The sequence below is a fragment of the Nansenia antarctica genome (genome assembly GCF_963989245.1).
Source record: "Nansenia antarctica genome assembly, chromosome: 16".
Taxonomy (NCBI): domain Eukaryota; kingdom Metazoa; phylum Chordata; class Actinopteri; order Argentiniformes; family Microstomatidae; genus Nansenia; species Nansenia antarctica.
The window spans coordinates 12,963,372-12,982,060 of record NC_137686.1 but is presented as its reverse complement, the minus strand read 5'-3'; the positions used below and the strand labels follow the sequence as shown (position 1 = coordinate 12,982,060).

Here is an 18,689-nt window from a genome sequence, read left to right as displayed (position 1 = left end):
CTTGGTTGTACGTTAAGATGGTCTTGGTTGTACATTAAGATGGTCTTGGTTGTACATTAAGATGGTCTTCTTGGTTGTACATTAAGATGGTCTTGGTTGTACGTTAAGATGGTCTTGGTTGTACATTAAGATGGTCTTGGTTGTACATTAAGATGGTCTTGGTTGTACGTTATGATGGTCTTGGTTGTACGTTATGATGGTCTTGGTTGTACGTTAAGATGCTCTTGGTTGTTTCTCGTAGAGATCATCGCCAGGGAGCACGGCTCCAACAAGAAGCTGGCGGCCCAGTCCTGCGCCCTCTCCATCGTCCGCCAGCTCTACCACCTCAGCGTCATCGAGCCCTATAAGAAGAAGAAGGTACTTACATGTAACGATGAATTGAGAATCAAGGACCCCAATTGAAATAAGCCAGTGGCTTTCTTGGGTTTTTATCCTGTTAGTTGACCTTGTATGTAATATGTACTTTCATGTACCTACTTCTGCAAATCTTCTAATAAAGTTTTCAATCAATCAATCAAGGAGGGAGAGATCGTACGCTTGGTTTAGAAGAACTCGATCTAGACTTATATCTCTTTTTTATTGATTAATACCAGTACCGGTAGTTACCATCTCACTTCCTTGTCTGTCTCGGTGAGATTCTAGGATCTGACTTTAAACTGGAAAAGAAATAGTCGCTGCTCTTCTAACTTCATGGTCTGGTTTCATGGATGCCGATTGAGGCCTAATCCTAGACTAAAAAACATCCTCAATGGAGATGTTTCCATTAAGTGTGATTTAGTCCTGGACTTAAGACCTGCAGATGTCTTGTCTGGGAAACCGGCCCCATGATCTTTTTTAGTAAGCCGGTCATGTTCTCGATTGATTATTCTCCATCTTTACCGTGACTACTTGTGTACTCTGCACATATACAAATGTAATATGTGAGGTGTGTGTAGGTCTATGTTGCTTTCACAACCAACTATGGTTACCCCCCATGCAGTGCACGTGTCGTGTGACTGTGTGGATGTCCCTGAGTTCCTAGTGATGACGTCATGGTGTGTCTGTCCCCCAGCTGGAGGTGTATGAGGTGACCGTGGCAGACGACCTGCAGAACCAGCTGCAGAGCATGGTCCAGGACCTGGGGGTTCAGATCCCTCCACCTGTAAGTGGGCTCGAATTGACGTGTCTCTGGTCAATAAAGTCTCCCTTGGCACTCTAGAATGTTGACAGTTTGGGTGACTTTATTCCCCCTCGACGCTGAAGGAGTTAAACACAATAACATGGGCCCAGTTGTTCAGAACCTTTAATCGGGAATCAGAATGATCCCGAATCTTTTTGCGCTATCCAGCTGGCAGATTTTCCCCCTCAAAATCAGCCAACGTTCAAACGTTCTGAACAACTGGACCCTGCGGTTTGTATTCCAGCTGCTCCCTCCTCAGTCTGACATGTCCCCCCCACAGCCCTGCGACCCCAGCGACCCCCCAGTGTCCCTGGTCCAGGGGAAGATGGCGGTGTTCGAGCCCAGCCAGAGGCAGAGCATGGCGGGGGTGGTCCCCTGGTCCCCCCCCCAGGTCAACTGGAACCCCTGGACCAGCAGCAACATCGACGAGGGGCCGCTCGCCTTCGTGAGTCGCAACTCTTTACGTTTTGTTTTATCGTAGAGATAGAATTCATAGAACGGTTCGTCCGTGTGTTCTATTTCTATGTTTTTCTAGACCTAGATGTTGATTTGTTTTTCACAACGTTCCATCTGAACTGTTTTTTCTGGACGGTTTGTCTTTTCTTTTTCAAACGTCGACCACTTTTTAAATGATTCGCCTTGAAGTCAAACCTGTTCATCCTTTAATACCAGACCCTTCCAGAGCCTCTGCCCATCTCAAGCTCTCCTTCCCTCTCTCCCTCAGTGCACCCCGGAGCAGATCAGCTCAGACCTTCAGAGTGAGCTCTGCTACCAGCTGGACCAGGATGTCAGCCTGCAGAAGGTAGGTGACGTCCTTGTTTGTTTGTTTGTTTGTTTGTTTGTTTGTTTGTTTGGTCCTCTGTGGCTCAGTTGGTAGAGCATGGTGCTAACAACGCATTGGTTGTGGGTAATAATAATAATATATACTTTATTGACCTTGTGTCTCCAGATCGTGGCGGATCGCGAGCAGCTGCCTGTGAAGAAGTTCGAGGAGCAGATCATGGCGGCCGTCCAGACCAGCCCCGTGGTCATCATCCGAGGCGCCACAGGCTGCGGCAAAACTACCCAGGTGCCCCAGTTCATCCTGGACCAGTTCATCAAGAGCGGGAGGGCGTCCGACTGCAACATCGTCGTAACCCAGGTAACGCTCAACCAGGAAGTACAGCCCACGCTCCTGATCGGTTTGCTTTGGATGAGGAGACTGTTGTTGTTGTTGGTTTGGGATTGTTTTCCAGTCCTCTTTCAATTATGCATTATTTTTATTTCTCTGTTTCAGTAGAAGTTGTCATGAAAGTCCCAAGCCATTAAAAGTGTATGACTGTATGAATAGCATATGAATAGTGTATATCAATAGTATTATTATGTATTTACAATATGTTTTTAGGGCATTTCTGCTCTATTGGGATAGAGACAGTACAGATTGACAGGAAGGATGGGTGAGGGAGAGAGAGAGAGGATGACATGCAGGATATGTCGATGGCCGCAATCGAACCAGGGACCTGCTGCGATTATGTGTGGCATGCGCCTTCGTGAGCTACGCCATTCCAGCCATCCTACATGTCACCCCACCCCCCTCTCTCTCACTCATCCTTCCTGTCAATATCTACTATCTCCCAATAAAGCAGAAATGCCCTAAAAACTTAAATACACATTTGAATAGAAAATATTAAAACATGTTTGTCCCTCCCCAGCCCCGGCGTATCAGTGCGGTGTCGGTGGCGGAGCGCGTGTCCTACGAGCGGGGGGAGGAGGTGGGGAGGAGGTGGGGAAGAGCTGCGGCTACAGCGTCCGCTTCGAGTCCATCCTGCCACGCCCGCACGCCAGCATCCTCTTCTGCACTGTCGGTAGGTCTCTCTCTCCTAGGGGTCTTGTAGCCGCCAATTCCACGTTGGGAATGAAAACAGTAATGGTCTGGGTTGGATAATCACGCACGCCACGCTTTCCGTGTATGTTGTATAAAAATGTTAAATAATTATTGTCCGAAAAGTAATCCAATGTATTCAAAACGAAACGAAAAGTCATAAAGCCAACGGTAAAGTATGTGATTACAGAAAAGAGTGATCGTGGTCAAAATAATGTTGTTGCCAGTCTAACCTATTTCCATCCACCCAGGTGCTGCTAATTGACTCAATAAATACACCTGGGCCCATCCTATCATCTCGCCATGTGACACTCAATTACGACTAAAACATGAATAATTCTATAACCAAAAACATAACGCTATTCTTTACATAAATAACCAAAAACATAAAATAAACATTAATCATGAAATATAAATATAACTCAAAACATTAAACACAAATCATCCAAAATAAAAGCCTAAAGTAAAATTGGCCATAACAGGTCTGGATATCCATCTCTCTATCTCTCTATCCATCTCCCCCCCCCCCCTGTGTTGAGATGTGAACTGAACTGCTGTTGTTCTGTGTTTAGGTGTTACTGAACTGCTGTTGTTCTGTGTTCAGGTGTGTTACTGCGGAAGCTGGAGGCAGGCATTCGAGGGATCAGTCACGTGATCGTCGACGAGATCCACGAGAGAGACATCAACGTGAGTTCATTACATTCTAGATGATCCCCTTCGGACCTCTTGTTGTTGAATTCTGAATTCATGAGTCTGAATTCTGAATTCTTTGTGTGTTCTGTCAGAATGACTAAGGTTTTCCCTGGACAAAACTAAAGAATTATATATAATATAATGTATTATTATTATTATTATTATTATTATTATTATTATATATATTTATTTATTTTCCCCCTTTCTTTACTTTTGTCCAGGGAAAACCTTGGTCATTCTGACGGAACCCACACAGATTTTTTTTTTAGATAACTGTATATACTGTATATACTGTTTGTTGCCCCTACAAAGTAATCTGTTTAATAAAGTTTGAGTGATTCTAAAACCTTCTTCCTGTGCCCGCCCAGACGGACTTCCTGATGGTGGTGCTGCGTGATGTCATCCAGGCGTACCCTCAGGTCCGCATCATCCTCATGTCGGCCACCATCGACACCACCATGTTCAGAGAGTACTACTTCAACTGCCCCGTCATAGAGGTGCACGGACGCACCTTCCCTGTGCAGGGTACGGAGGCTCAGACACACGCTCACACACGCTCACACGCTCACATGCACACACACACACACACTCACTCACACACACACACACACACACACACACACACACACACACACACACACACACTCACACACTCACACACAGACCAACAACCTCACACACACACACACACACACACACACACATCCCCCATTTAATGTATCTCTCCTGTTCCTCAGCGTATGTAGAACTATCAGGCTTGTAGTAATATTTCATAAATATGTTAAATCCTTCTTTTCCCAGAGTACTTTCTGGAAGACTGCATCCAGATGACCCAGTTCGTCCCTCCTCCAATGGACAAGAAGAGGAAGGACAAGGATGACGACGGAGGCGATGAAGAGGTACGGCATGTGTCTTTTTATTATTTCACGGCTTCATTTAAAACTATAATAAAAAATATAATGTGTTCATTCATCTTTTCCTATGAGTTGATTTGTCTACAGATTAATGGAATGTTTAGGTTGACACGTCTCTAGAAAAGAAAACCAAAGTGTTGCTTAAACAATGAGTAACAGGGTTCTTTTCAAGTTAACAAATTGTCGACGGCCTCCAAATCAGTGGTGCACATGACCTTTCCCATTCCCATAGATGAAGACGACAGAATGCTAATCGCTCGAACCGAGCTTGCTTAGTACAACACTCTTGTTTAGTTAGCTGCATGCCACTCACTCTAACTTTAACTTCCACTCCTTGTGGTTTATAAATCTGGCACACTAGGGGTGGTGTTTCAGGCGGTATTTGAACTGACAACCTTCCGATCACCAGTCCAACTCCCTATCCACTAGACCACCACTACCCCCACATTTATTTGCGTAAAGGCGTCTGCTAAATGTCAAAGATGTAAATGTGAATGTACTCCTCCACGCCCTCTCTGGTCCCCCCTCCCAGACCAACTGTAACCTGCTGTGCAAAGGGGACTACGGGCCGGCGACACAACGCTCCATGGCCCTGATGAGTGAGAAGGAGACCCCGTTTGAGCTGGTGGAGGCCCTGCTGAAGTACATCGAGACCCTGCAGGTGACCGGGGCCGTGCTCATCTTCCTCCCCGGGTGGAACCTCATCTTCTCCATGCAGAAACACCTGGAGATGAACCCCCACTTTGGTCCGAAGGGTTTACTACGTCTCTCTATCGCTCACTTGCTCTCTCTGTCTCTGTCTCTCTTTCTCTCTCTCTGTCTCTCTTTCTCTCTGTCTCTCTCTCTCTCTCTCTCTCTGTCTCTCTCTCTTTCTCCCTGTCTCTCTTTCTCTCTATCTCTCTCTCTCTGTCTGTTTCTTTTTCATTATTTAAATAATGCTACTTTTTTCTATTAATATTCAGATTCTATGCTTTTAGTCTCTTCAACGAAATGATTTATATGAGATATTATGCGATTGATACAAGCAGATCATTATATTTTACATCAGATTCCTATTCAAATCTTTATTAGTCATAGAAAAACCTAGATAGATAGATAGATAGGTACTTCATTGATCCCGAGGGGAAATTAAGGCACAACAACAACAACAACAACAAAAATAAAGAGACGATAGAATAATAAAACAGACATTCATGTCCTCTTCCTGCCCCCCCACAGGGAGCCAGCGGTACCGGATCCTGCCCCTCCACTCCCAGATCCCCAGAGAGGAGCAGAGGAGGGTGTTTGAGCCCGTCCCTGAGAACATCACCAAGGTGCGCCACACACAGGGACACCACACACAGGGACACAGGGACACAGGGACACAGGGACACGGGGGATTAGCTCAAACGCTTATGCTTAGCATGCGAGAGGTAGCGGGATCGATCGATATGATTATACACACATAGAACCTCTGAAACCTCAGACTGTCACTGCTGGTGGAGGTGGAGCTCGGAGGATGGGCTAACACACGGAATGGAATGAGGAATGGTGTCAACATCTATCCTGTCATGACTGGTGTCAACAGACTCTATCTGATGTGTCCTGTCAAAGGTCAACAGGCTCTATCTGATGTGTCCTGTCGTGTCTTTCCAGGTGATTCTGTCCACCAACATCGCAGAGACCAGCATCACCATCAATGACGTCGTCTATGTGATCGACTCTTGCAAGTAAGTCCCATAAGACGAATAATATTGTTGCTGCTACAGCATTCATCATTACTGTTGTACTCTGTGGCGGTCAGGGGGGCTGGTGGTGATAGAACATCGGAGGAGGGGGGGATCGTTGTAACGCATCTCTTACAGGAAGGAAATGGGCCTTCCTTGAGTGCTAGATTCGCCAACATGTAGAGAGACTTCAATTCTCAGTATTAAATGATATACAACTACAACAGTTGCCTTATTAGTCTTTGTGCTGCGATGTCAAGAAACCGAAGCCTAAGAATGTTACCGTATTTTCTGCACTATAAGGCGCACCGGATTATAAGGCGCACCTTCAATGAATGGCCTATTTTAGAACTGTTTTCATATACAGGGCGCACCGGATTATAAGGCGCATAGAATAGAATATAGAATACTGCAGTCAAACGTTTGACTGGGGTTGCGTTACGCCCAAGCTCCACCAACTGCGTTGTGTCACCTCTCCATCGGTGTTGTGTCAACTTCCCGTTGTCCATGCTCCACCTGAGCGTTGTCACCGTCAACGTTCTACCTGCTCCACTGTAAAAAATATATATTTTTCCACCTCAAGTATCAGCCGTTCGTCATCCATTTTTGCAACAAGCGTCAAGGACCTGCGGTGATTCACAGCTGACTCGCGTGAATAGCAATTCGCAATAGCTGCGACCACGAGATATAGAGTAGTTGGCTACAAGCATTTTCAGTCTGCTATTATCTCTATTAGTGGATTAACCGCTGTGGTGATTTAACAGCTGATAAAAATACATCAAGTAGACTACAAACAGAGCAAAACAATAAAACAACACCAGAAAACAACCAATAGGCTATACAATTATAACCAACAACCAATATGTGACAGCTCCTGGTGAAATGTGCAACGTAATTTTTCAGTTTTACACATGCTTAAACTACAGATTGTAAGCTTTCAAATGATGTGTCATACATTCAAATCAGAGAAAGATTGAACACGACAGGCGTATTTGAATGTTGGTTCACCTCAAACACTGAATGGGAGAAAAGTGACTCTGAACGCAGCCACAGCTACGAACGCTGCTAACAAAACACATCGCTACGAAGGTCTAAACTGTATTTTAATAACATGACAACATGCTGGGAGAACATCGACATGCTAAAAACACATAACTACACATAACTAGATGAACACACAGTTCTTGCTTTTGAACACGAGCTAAAACGAAAGTATGTTTACAAGTCAACCCTCCCTTACCGGTAGCCTCCGGCAAACGAGAATAATGAATCCAATACACAAATTATAAGTGTTTAGTGATCGTTAAACTGTTGTTTATTATATCGAGTGGGTACTTTAAAACTTCAAGTTGAAAGCACCAAGATTCATGATAAAGTGACCAGAGTGGGTACTTTAAAACTTCAAGTTGAAAGCACCAAGATTCATGTAAGGACCGCCTCGAAATTCATCGATGTTCATGTCCCGTGCTAGCGCTGTTGCCTTCATTCGAATAGTGACTGTAGAGACGCTTCTACTTGCTGCTCTCTGTTCAACAACCCACTGTTCGAGTTTGTCCTCTAACTGTGGCCATCTCGCTTTGTTCCCTCGGAAACTCTGTTTAGTCTTCTTTACTTGGGGTCTTGTGGTGTGGGACTGTGAGTAAGCACATCAGTACCGGTGTTTACTGATTACCGTAATGCTGCAAGCGGTGCGGCTTTGTAGTTTACCAGTCGTACTGAAACATTTTGACAGAGCATCTTGAGCGCCGTGTACAACCAGTATGGATCAACCAATTAACCAATTGATCCATATATAAGGCGCTCCGGATTATAAGGCGCACTGTCGTTTTTTTTGAAAATTAAAGGCTTTTAAGTGCGCCTTATAGTGCGGAAAATACGGTACTCTCATACACTTGGATGTGACGTAACAATAAAAATGGAACTTGAAACTTGTTTCCTCTCCAGGCAGAAGGTGAAGCCGTTTACTGACAGGAAGTTAACCATGGTCTCTTTCCTGTTTTTCCCAGGCAGAAGGTGAAGCTGTTCACGTCTCACAACAACATGACCAACTACGCCACCGTGTGGGCGTCCAAGACCAACCTGGAGCAGAGGAAGGGCCGGGCCGGCCGGGTACGCGCCGGGTTCTGCTTCCACCTCTGCAGCCGAGCGCGCTTCGACAAGTACGGACCCCCGCCCCGCGACCAGAACGCTCTAGAACCCTGTTGAAGAGATGCACAATTTGATGTTCTCTCTCTCTCTCTCTCTCTCTCTGAAGAGATGCTACTTAATTCCCTCTCTCTTCCTTACGACCCTCAACCTCCTGTTGGAATGCTCTAGAACCTCCTTTTCTACAGTAGTTGTTAATGGTGTACCTCCCCCTCCTTCTTACCCGCCCCTGTCTTCTTGTCGTTCTAGACTGGAGACCCATATGACCCCGGAGATCTTCCGTACTCCTCTCCACGAGGTGGCGCTGAGCATCAAGCTGCTGAGACTAGGAGCCATCGGACAGTTCCTGTCCAAGGCCATCGAGCCCCCGCCGCTGGACGCCGTCATCGAGGCAGAGCACACGCTCAGAGGTGCGGCTCTCTCACCTTTGACCTGGGAGTAGAACGTCTTCTCTCTCAGTGTTCTCTAGAACAAGCCTCACTGTTGGGAAAACCATACCGAGAACGGAATGTATTCTCCTCTGAGGTTCGAGAAGAGCCTCGCTGTTGGAAACAACACCAAGGCTGCGTTCGTAAAATTTGCTCTGAGAGCGGCGGTAGCGCACACTGGGTTCAACGTCATAAAGGGACCCAAGTCATTTGAATGAATGAATGGTCTTTATTGTCATTGCTACAGTACAGGTACCAAACAACGAAATTTAGGAGGGGTGGCTCCCCTGGTGTTAGGAAAGAAAAAAAAACACTTTTTAAAAAATCACAAGAAGGGAAGGAGCTGGTTTACATAAATAAAGGCTATGTACACTATCCACTATACTATACTGTACAGATAGACGACTAGGGTTGTCATATTGCACAATAGTGTTATTGCACATTTATTTAAAGTGTCGCAGTTTGCAGGCTTGAAATGTACATATTTGTGCCTCAGCACTACACCTGATTTTTTCAGTCCAGCAGCTGCCATCAATCCGTGATTGGACAAGAGGCATTCCATGAGTGCTGATCAGATTTCCAGAGCGAATTTACGACCGCAGCCTAAGAATGGGATGTTTTCTCCTCTGAAGTTCTAGAAGAGATCCATTCTTGAATCATTACAAATGATTGAATCTAGGAAGTCCTCGTCTTGGAACTGATGGCATCTTGACATGTCTCCATGTAGAACTGGATGTTTCTATGTTCCCATGTAGAACCGGATGTTGATATGTTCCCATGTAGAACTGGATGTTGATATGTTCCCATGTAGAACCTGATGTTGACGTGTCTCCATGTAGAACCTGATGTTGACATGTCTCCATGTAGAACCTGATGTTGACATGTCTCCATGTAGAACCTGATGTTGACATGTCTCCATGTAGAACCTGATGTTGACATGTCTCCATGTAGAACCTGATGTTGACATGTCTCCATGTAGAACCTGATGTTGACATGTCTCCATGTAGAACCTGATGTTGACATGTCTCCATGTAGAACCTGATGTTGACATGTCTCCATGTAGAACCTGATGTTGACATGTCTCCATGTAGAACCTGATGTTGACATGTCTCCATGTAGAACCTGATGTTGACATGTCTCCATATAGAACTGGATGCTCTGGACACCAATGATGAGTTGACTCCTCTGGGCCGGATCCTGGCCAAGCTGCCCATCGAGCCTCGCCTGGGGAAGATGATGATCATGGGCTGCATCTTCAGGTAGGATCAGACATTCTACCTGGACTCAGTCAAATCCTTCCCCTTATTTCAGATGAATAGTTCAGTGAGAAATCAGTACCGTACAATTCACTAGGGGCCCCCAGTTTAATTCAGCATATAGTGCTGAGCAGAGCAAATATCATATATCATATATCTATGATATAATATTACCCTTATGACAGATTTGTTTCTCCATACGATTAGGTGTCAAAACAACACCCCACCATAGACAGGGCCTGTACTGCAAATTATGTTTAACATGTCCTGGTCTCCTCTCCCCCTGGTCTCTCCTGGTCTCTCCTGGCCTCCAGTGTGGGTGATGCCGTGTGCACGATCTCGGCGGCCACCTGTTTCCCGGAGCCCTTTGTCAGCGAGGGCCGGCGGCTCGGCTTCGCCCACAGGAACTACGCGGGGACGCGCTTCTCCGACCACGTGGCCCTGCTGTCCGTCTTCCAGGCCTGGGACGAAGTCAGGTGGGTCTAGAGCCTTCAGAGCAGGGCACCTAACAGCCCCGTGCTTGTGTTCGGGCCCTCAAAACTCACACTCATAACTCACACTCATAACTCACACTCAAGGAATGACAAATGAACAGAGGAGGTGGAAATCAGAAGACAGGGCTCGCTGTGATGCATGGAACGGAATGGAATGAGGAAGTTCTCGTTCCCTTCCATGCAGGAAGTCCTCAGTCCTCATTCCCTTCCATGCATTACAGTGAGCCCTGCCCTCCACCATCCTGCCCTGTAGTGGAGGTGTGTGGCAGTGGCAGTGGCAGGGAGCCTTGTTAAGTGGTGCTGTAGTGGAGGTGTGTGGCAGTGGCAGTGGCAGGGAGCCTTGTTAAGTGGTGCTGTGGTTGCAGGATGGGCGGAGAGGACGCGGAGGCCCGGTTCTGTGACCATAAGAGGCTCAACATGTCCACCCTGAGGATGACCTGGGAGGCCAAGGTCCAGCTGAAGGACATCCTCATCAACTCTGGCTTCCCCGAAGGTACGGTATACATGAACAACCACAACGGCATCGGGATAATCCCCATAAATGATCCCTCAAAACCCGTCTTTTTAAACATTGCTTTTTAAACTATTTGTTATTGTTGTTTTTACTGACTATGTTTTTGTGTTCATTTGTATTTATGTATCTATTCCTGTTCTCTCCATAGAATGTAGTGTATTACAGGGATGAGAAAAGTGTTATACAGAATAAATTCACTATTATTATTATTATTATTAATAATAATAATAATATAATAAATCTACTATAATAATAAATCTACTACACTGTTGTCATTGTAAAACTGGAAAAATAGAGAACTAAAACAAAGACAGCTAAAACAAAGTTGTTTTGTTTTAGTTGTACAGTTAAATTCATTCATAGCACAACAGTCTGTCTCACGTTTATACTGTTCCACTTCCTGTTGTTATGTGTGGTTTGACGTGGCGGCTGCAGAGTGTCTGATGACTCAGATGTTCAACAACGTCGGCCCCGACAACAACCTGGACGTGGTCATCTCCCTGCTGACCTTCGGCTCCTACCCCAACGTGTGTTACCACAAGGAGAAGAGGAAGATCCTCACCACCGAGGGCCGCAACGCCCTCATACACAAGTCCTCCGTCAACTGTCCGTTCAGCAGCCAGGACATGACCTACCCATCGCCCTTCTTTGTCTTTTCGGAAAAGGTGTTTATTTATATTTGTTTCATCCTTTTTCTCTCCGCACATTTTGGACCTTTATGTTCTCTCTTAGAGCTTTCAACTATGACGTTGACTACATTTCTCATGTTTAACATCCAGTGTGTCATGGAGACACATGTTGTGTTGTCGTTGAAATATACACAGTAATTGGCGCCCTGAGCTGCATCAACGTGTCATCACTGGTCTAATTTCTCGGGTCTAATTTTTGTCCAATCAGATCCGTACTCGAGCGATCTCAGCCAAGGGGATGACGCTGGTCAGCCCTCTGCAGCTCATCCTGTTCGCCTCCAAGAAGATCACCTCCACCGGAGACGTCACCGAGCTGGATGACTGGTCAGTGGCTTTTTAACTGGTGCAATCCTGGAATGGATCGTTTTTTACCCTGCCAATATTTGACATACATTAGATTAGATTAGATTCAACTTTATTGTCATTGCCGATTACAAGTACCAGACAACAAAAGGCAGTTTAGCATCTAACCAGAAGTTCAAATTGTGACAGTGCAAAACTTGATATTGTAGACAAAATAGGATATGTATAGTTATGGGGGGGGGGGTTGTTCATTGGAGTGTGTGTGTGTGTAGGGGGGGGGGCGGCTTTTCTGATCAAACATGAATATCCTCACGGTCAAGCATGGACAGTCTTAGACCATTTATGATAACAACATTTTTACAATGATATTTATCTCTTACTAATATTTATGTCTGTCAGGATGTTTATTTGATGGTATTCCCTGTCATGCCATGTACTTGTAACAGGTCTTACAAGACTCTTCTGTAAAACAGACTCAGGTCTCAGTCAGATCTTCCTGTACAGATAAAGGATCAATCAAATCCAATAATAAGCTTCCTCCTCCCAGGATCAAGCTGCAGGTTCCCCACGGGGTGTCTGGGGGCATCGCGGCGCTGCGGGCCGGCATGGAGGCCCTGGTGGTGGAGGTCAGCAAAGACCCTGAGTACATCAGGCAGCTGGACCCCACCAACGAGCGCCTGCTCAACCTCATACGGCAGATCTCCAAGCCCTCGGCCGCAGGGCTGAACCTCATGGCCAACAACGCACGGTACGACCAGATGACCACCACACGTGGTCGGAGTAGAGTTCCTTCTCAGCTCTCTGGGAATCGGCAATTATGATAGGCCCTGTGTTGAAACAACCCAGTGTAGATCTGTAGGCATTAAGATCGGTAGGTAGGTTGCTGGAGAAATACACTGGTAAAAAAAACAAAAGACTACCCCCCCCCCAAACCAACCCCACGCACACTACAATAATACATATATTCGGACTACTTGCATTGTATTGTATTGTATTGTATTTTGCCCTGATGAATCCACTGTAGTACGACTGGTACTACTATCACTTTATTACTTTATTAGTACTTACTATATCACTTATTATTACTGTACTTTATTATTGTGATCTGCTGCAATATAATGTTGAGGAAGCAAAGCCAAAGAATGTTACTCTTGTGTACTTGTACACTGGGATGTAACAAAAGCGATTGTGATTCTGATCTGAGGTATCGGTGAGGAGCTTACGGTTGTTTCTGAGGCAGGGCTATAGTCTGATAAACCCCCGCAGGCCAGCCAGACATAGTGTATGAAATGGCAATAATGGATTAGCAGCGTCTTCTGTGTAGATGATCAACATTGGCTCTAAAACCAGCCTAGAACAGGGGGGCGGGAATGTCTTGGCTGGAGTTAAGTGATGTCATGTTCAGTAGTGTAGTATGTGTCTGTTATGAGTACAGGAAATAACCGATTTCTCTCTGTCTCTCTCCTTTACTCTATGTCTCTGTATTTCTCTGTCTGTCCTTCTCTATCTGTCTCCCTCCCTCCCTCCAGGTTTGGAGATGGCCCACGGCCTCCTAAGATGGCGAGGTTTGACGGCGGCGGTGGTGGTGGTGGGGGGTACAGAGGTCGGGGAGGAGGTTACCAGGGTGGAGGAGGCGGGTACAGGGGAGGTGGAGGATACAGGGGTGGAGGTGGTTACGGTGGGGGAGGAGGATACAGAGGAGGAGGAGGTTATGGTGGAGGAGGAGGAGGAGGATACGGTGGAGGTGGAGGTGGTGGTGGAGGTGGTGGTGGTTACAGAGGAGGCAACAGGGGCGGGTGGTGAGGGTGAGGAGTGGGTGTTAGTCGAAGTAGGTCTCATGTCCTGTTTGTAAGGCGTCACATTAACTGATTCTTCTGTGTTGGTTATTAGGACATTTCAGTCATGTAGGGAAGTTTTATTTACTTCCTATTCAAAATGTTCATAACTTTATTGTCCCGTAGATGAGGACATTTATACTGTACCATGTCAGAACATATTGAGCATCAAGACAATCCCAAAATATTGTCATGAACTATATTCTCTAGACTTTTTAGAGTCAAGACTAGATGTCTTTTTGTATATTATGTTAAACTTGATTTCATGTCATCTTGTGGGCCTGGCCAGAGTGGGGTACTAACTCAAAGACCAGGTCTGCTGCCATTAGAAGATTCTGTTGATTAAAACTTGTTTTTTCCAACCACTACCTGTTGTCTGTTAATGATGTTTGGTGTGCACAATGAAAGAGCCATGAGGAATTTTAACAGTATTATTTTAATGTAAATATTTTCAATTATTACAATGCTTGTTATGGAGCCAGTGCAAAAAACGTGACAATATTAAGCGAACTGTAAAGTGAACTGTACATAGGGTGCAACAAACACAGTTAGCACAGCAGTTCTCAAGTCAAGTACCGCTGTAGGCCGATGTTACGCTTGCCTGGCTCTTGACAAGGTGACAAAAAGGGAGACGACACATGGATAACAATAATAGGAGATTTATTAAAGAATAATATGTTAAATGGAAATAATGTTAAAGTAAATAGTAACAACAACCAAAAAGGCTGCTGGTCGACCAGGAAGAGAGCGAGTCCATCAATTTGACCCACTCTTATGGTTCCTGGGACAATTAGGATGATCACCCCCACCTGTGCCCATCTGGAACCAAGAGAGAGGGTCAACAGGACAACAAATGTAATAGCGCCCCCCATAGGGTCAAGTGTGGATCGTCACAGCCGACATCTCCCAAGGTGTTGGCGTCCAGCTTGTTGGCGTGGACCTCCACTGATTTATTATTGATTCAGCACGAACATCAATGAACGAATTATACACTAATTATGAACTAATATATACAGACGATGTTGTGTATTAATCAGAATACCGCCAATGGTGTCAATGTCACTTTAACATTATATTTTGTGAAGATAATAATAATTTTACCACAAAGTGAAATACCAAACTGAGAAATAATCACAACCAATTGTCAATGATGATTATGTAATCAAGGTATGTCAAAGAAACACAGACAGAGTCATATTTCCAATTGCATGCATAGTAAACATGGTTATTACTCACAGCTGAAGGCGTTTCTCAATGAGCCCAGCGTACTCCTCACACTGCTCCTCATCGTCCCAGTCTCAAATCGTAGAAAAACCTGCAGCAGAGAGATTCATACAGGCTGTACTCTAACCTGCAAGAATTCTGTGCACAAGATCTCAGGTGTCAAAAGCTGACCTACACTGCATTACATTTACATTGTTGGCATGTAGCAGACACCTTTGTCCAAAGCGACAAATACATGGGAGAATTTGGGGAGATTGAACACCAGACTGGAGGCAGCATTCTGGATGAGCTGCAGAGGACCTAGACACAGATTAAGCCTAAACTAAAGCCGTAAGCCTAAATCTAGACTAAAATGCAACCTCCAATTTAGGTTTTCTATTTAGATTTGTATGTAGTCAAAGACCAGGCTTAGCTGTTTCTGGCAAACCTTGGGGTTTCAATGTTCAGATATCCTCAATAGTAATAATAATACAAAGTAAAAAAAAAAAAAAACGTTTTATTGCCATGCAATCAAGTTGTCAGTCAATTGTTGGAATTTGTTATTTTATGCGGCCATAGATGGCGACCCTGGCGACCCTTGCTCAAGGACACCTTGACACATAACCAGCCATGGTTTGAACCGCCGAACTGCCAACCTTAGACGCCGGCTCTACCTCCTGAGCCACTGCCGCCCCCTAGTATTTACCTTGCATTTTCCAGGCACTCTGCAATGCTATCCACAGCAGGGCCCAACCCTTGTACAGGATAGACATCCAAGATTGGCACAAAGTAATCTTGCTCCTTCAGGACCTCTTCAACCATCTCTAGGTCCAGGTTGGTGATATTGGAGGAGAAGAATGGTTCCGCCACAGAGACTGACAGAGACGGGAGATGAGACCCTCGATAGGGGACCATTTTGTCTTCACATGGTATAGTGAAACAGTTGACCTAGACACACAATTACAATAATAATAATGCAAATTAGAGGAGATAATGAAATAAAGTGTTTATTGTTCTTAATATTTCAAACAACCATGAACTGCAACTGGAGGTTGACAGTTGAATGTGGCCTACTGTGTATTTTGTTTCAAACGCTAGAGGGAGCCCCTGTCAAAGAAAGTGTTGCTGACACTTAAGCATAGTTAAGGTTGCAACGAACTTGCGAGCGAATGTCATCTATCTCTGACTTTGTACACTAACAGCCACACACCCCGCTATTCAATTTGATTCAGTCAAAGTAAATACAACACTTGATACCTCGACAAGCACACCGATGGAAGGCAGGTCCCCGACAATATCATCGCAGTTGACCAGATGGACATCAAAAATATCAAGCATCAGGAGGTCGGGGGCAACTTTCCACACCGCGGTCCAAGAAGACTGTTGTTTGGCCAGTTTGTCAACGATGTACACGGCGATCGCTGCATCCGCCTTTTCTGCCTAAAAGTCCATTCAGTGACAAATGAGATGTTTATCAATATATCGTGAGCTTAGAATTATAAGGTTCTATCTCCGTTTAGGGCAGTTCAGAGATATTGAGCGTCAAAGTTTTTACATTCCATTATTATGTTTTGTGAGATGGAACCTTTGTATTTTATGAATTACTAACTCAAAAATGTCAACATTTTAAAAAATAACACCACACAGGCATTAATAAACACCTAATGGATCAGATTATGTAAAAAAGTACATTTTGACAAAAATGGAGATAGAACCTTATAATTCTAACGTCACGATGTGTTAAATTGTTTTTACTTCTATCAAAGTTAGAGCCATGCTAGCTAGCTAAGGTAGCTGACTCACCGAAAGCTGCTTGGCGATTATCTGATCACAGAACAGGGCGACCCGCTCGTCGTACGTCTGCGCCTGGTGGGAGATGAAGATCTGGGGCAACATGTGAGCCTCCTCTTCACAACCATCATCATCATCATCTTCGAAGACGACGTCGTCGTCGTCGGGATTGTTTCTGAGAAATTTCCCTCTGCTGAAAATAGTTTTGCTCATGACGGTTTGAGGAGTGATGACAGAAGGTTCGTCGCCGGTCAGATCAGCAGTGGCGATTCTAGAGATTTATACATGGGGTGGCAAGCAGATATTTTAGTGTGGCCATCATTTTGATAAGTGGCTATCTTAATGTCTTACATTTATGTATATTTATCATCCCTTACAGCCTGTTCTACATATAGAACTAGTGTGTGCATGTGTGTACAGGTTTCTCTCTCATCCAGTAAATTATTACAAAGACATAGGTTTGTGGGAGAAAAAAACATTTTATTATCTCTTTCATTCTGAGACAATAAACAAGGAACATGAACAATGCGTGCTGAACTTGATCGTCAGAACAAACAAGAATGAGAGGTTTCATGTCCAAGCAAGACCTTGAAAAACTCATCCATGCATTTGTTTGGAGTAGACTTGAGTATTGTAGTCTACTAACAGGCCTATCTAAAGGAGCTGTTCGTAAATTGCAGCTCATCCAAAACACCGCTGCTAGGGTCCTAACAAAAACAAAGAACTTTGAACACATTACACCAATCCTGAGATCCCTGCACTGGCTACCAGTCTCTCAGAGAATTGAATTCAAAATCCTCCTAATTACATACATTTTTTTAAAACGTATTTTTAAATAATGTAAAGCACTTTGAATTGCCCCTGTTGTATAAGTGCTATACAAATAAACTTGCCTTGCCACAAAATCTGCTATTAAAAAAATTAATAATAAAAAAATACAAATAAATACATTTACAAAAGCTGAATGCGACGATTGCTATGCTGTGCAGCAAATCGCTTCACAAACTCATCCAAATTCAGAGCTTTTGCACGTTTAGACTCAATGCTGAGAACTGCAATACTTGTTAATCTATTCTCTGCCATGGTAGAGCGCAGGTGATTCTTTATTATTTTAAGAGTTGGAAAAACTCCTCTCACATGCTGCACTGGTGACCGGTAATACTACAGCTATTTTACATAATCTGAACATCTCCAAGAAAACCATCTTGTATGGATCCAAAAAATTAACTAACTTTGTTTTCCATTTGTTGCTTGTTGATCCAACAATCTTCTAATCTGCTGCAGTTCGTGTTTAAGGTTATCTACATTTGATCCATATGCATTTGCTAAAAGATTAACTGCCTCCTCATTCAAAAAGCTGCTGCTGGATGGATTCAGTGCCTGGATACCCTGCATGATGTGACAGTTAAAGCTAGAGAATCGTCTTTGCATTTCACCAATCATGCAATCAATGACAGGATAAAATATTTTAGTTAGAAAATACTTTTTGCTGTCTGGTATTGTGTGCTGTCCTAGTGGAGACGTGATAACACTACCTTTAAGTTTCTTTGTTATCCGTCTTGCCCTCTTATGAGTGTGAGTTGTAGAAATGTTACAACTTTCACAGGTGTTGAGTATTTCAATCCAAAACTCATGTCTCAGTACGATAGTTTTTTAGAGTCTGTTGTAGTGTTTCAATTAGCTCAACAGCTTTAGTAA

The 18,689-nt window shown here is 44.4% G+C and overlaps 1 protein-coding gene and 1 pseudogene across 2 annotated transcripts in view; one reads left to right on the top strand and one right to left on the bottom strand.

Moving 5' to 3' along the window:
- The window catches only part of LOC308171964 (testicular spindle-associated protein SHCBP1L-like), a gene marked incomplete at both ends in the record, with an annotated part of 43,177 nt that overhangs the window by 14,521 nt on the left and 9,967 nt on the right, over nt 1-18,689 (bottom strand). The gene's annotated exons all lie outside the window — the stretch shown is intronic.
- The window catches only part of LOC308171650 (ATP-dependent RNA helicase A protein-like), a 31,060-nt pseudogene that overhangs the window by 5,602 nt on the left and 6,769 nt on the right, over nt 1-18,689 (top strand). Inside the window, exons 7-27 of the transcript in view lie at nt 242-357; nt 1,052-1,141; nt 1,440-1,604; nt 1,884-1,961; nt 2,109-2,300; nt 2,851-3,003; nt 3,625-3,707; nt 4,082-4,238; nt 4,515-4,612; nt 5,160-5,373; nt 5,846-5,940; nt 6,263-6,336; nt 8,340-8,492; nt 8,728-8,888; nt 10,054-10,165; nt 10,477-10,638; nt 11,022-11,149; nt 11,606-11,835; nt 12,068-12,183; nt 12,710-12,910; nt 13,692-13,958. The product of the transcript in view is annotated as an ATP-dependent RNA helicase A protein-like (transcript). The remainder of the gene's footprint in view (nt 1-241; nt 358-1,051; nt 1,142-1,439; nt 1,605-1,883; nt 1,962-2,108; nt 2,301-2,850; nt 3,004-3,624; nt 3,708-4,081; nt 4,239-4,514; nt 4,613-5,159; nt 5,374-5,845; nt 5,941-6,262; nt 6,337-8,339; nt 8,493-8,727; nt 8,889-10,053; nt 10,166-10,476; nt 10,639-11,021; nt 11,150-11,605; nt 11,836-12,067; nt 12,184-12,709; nt 12,911-13,691; nt 13,959-18,689) is intronic.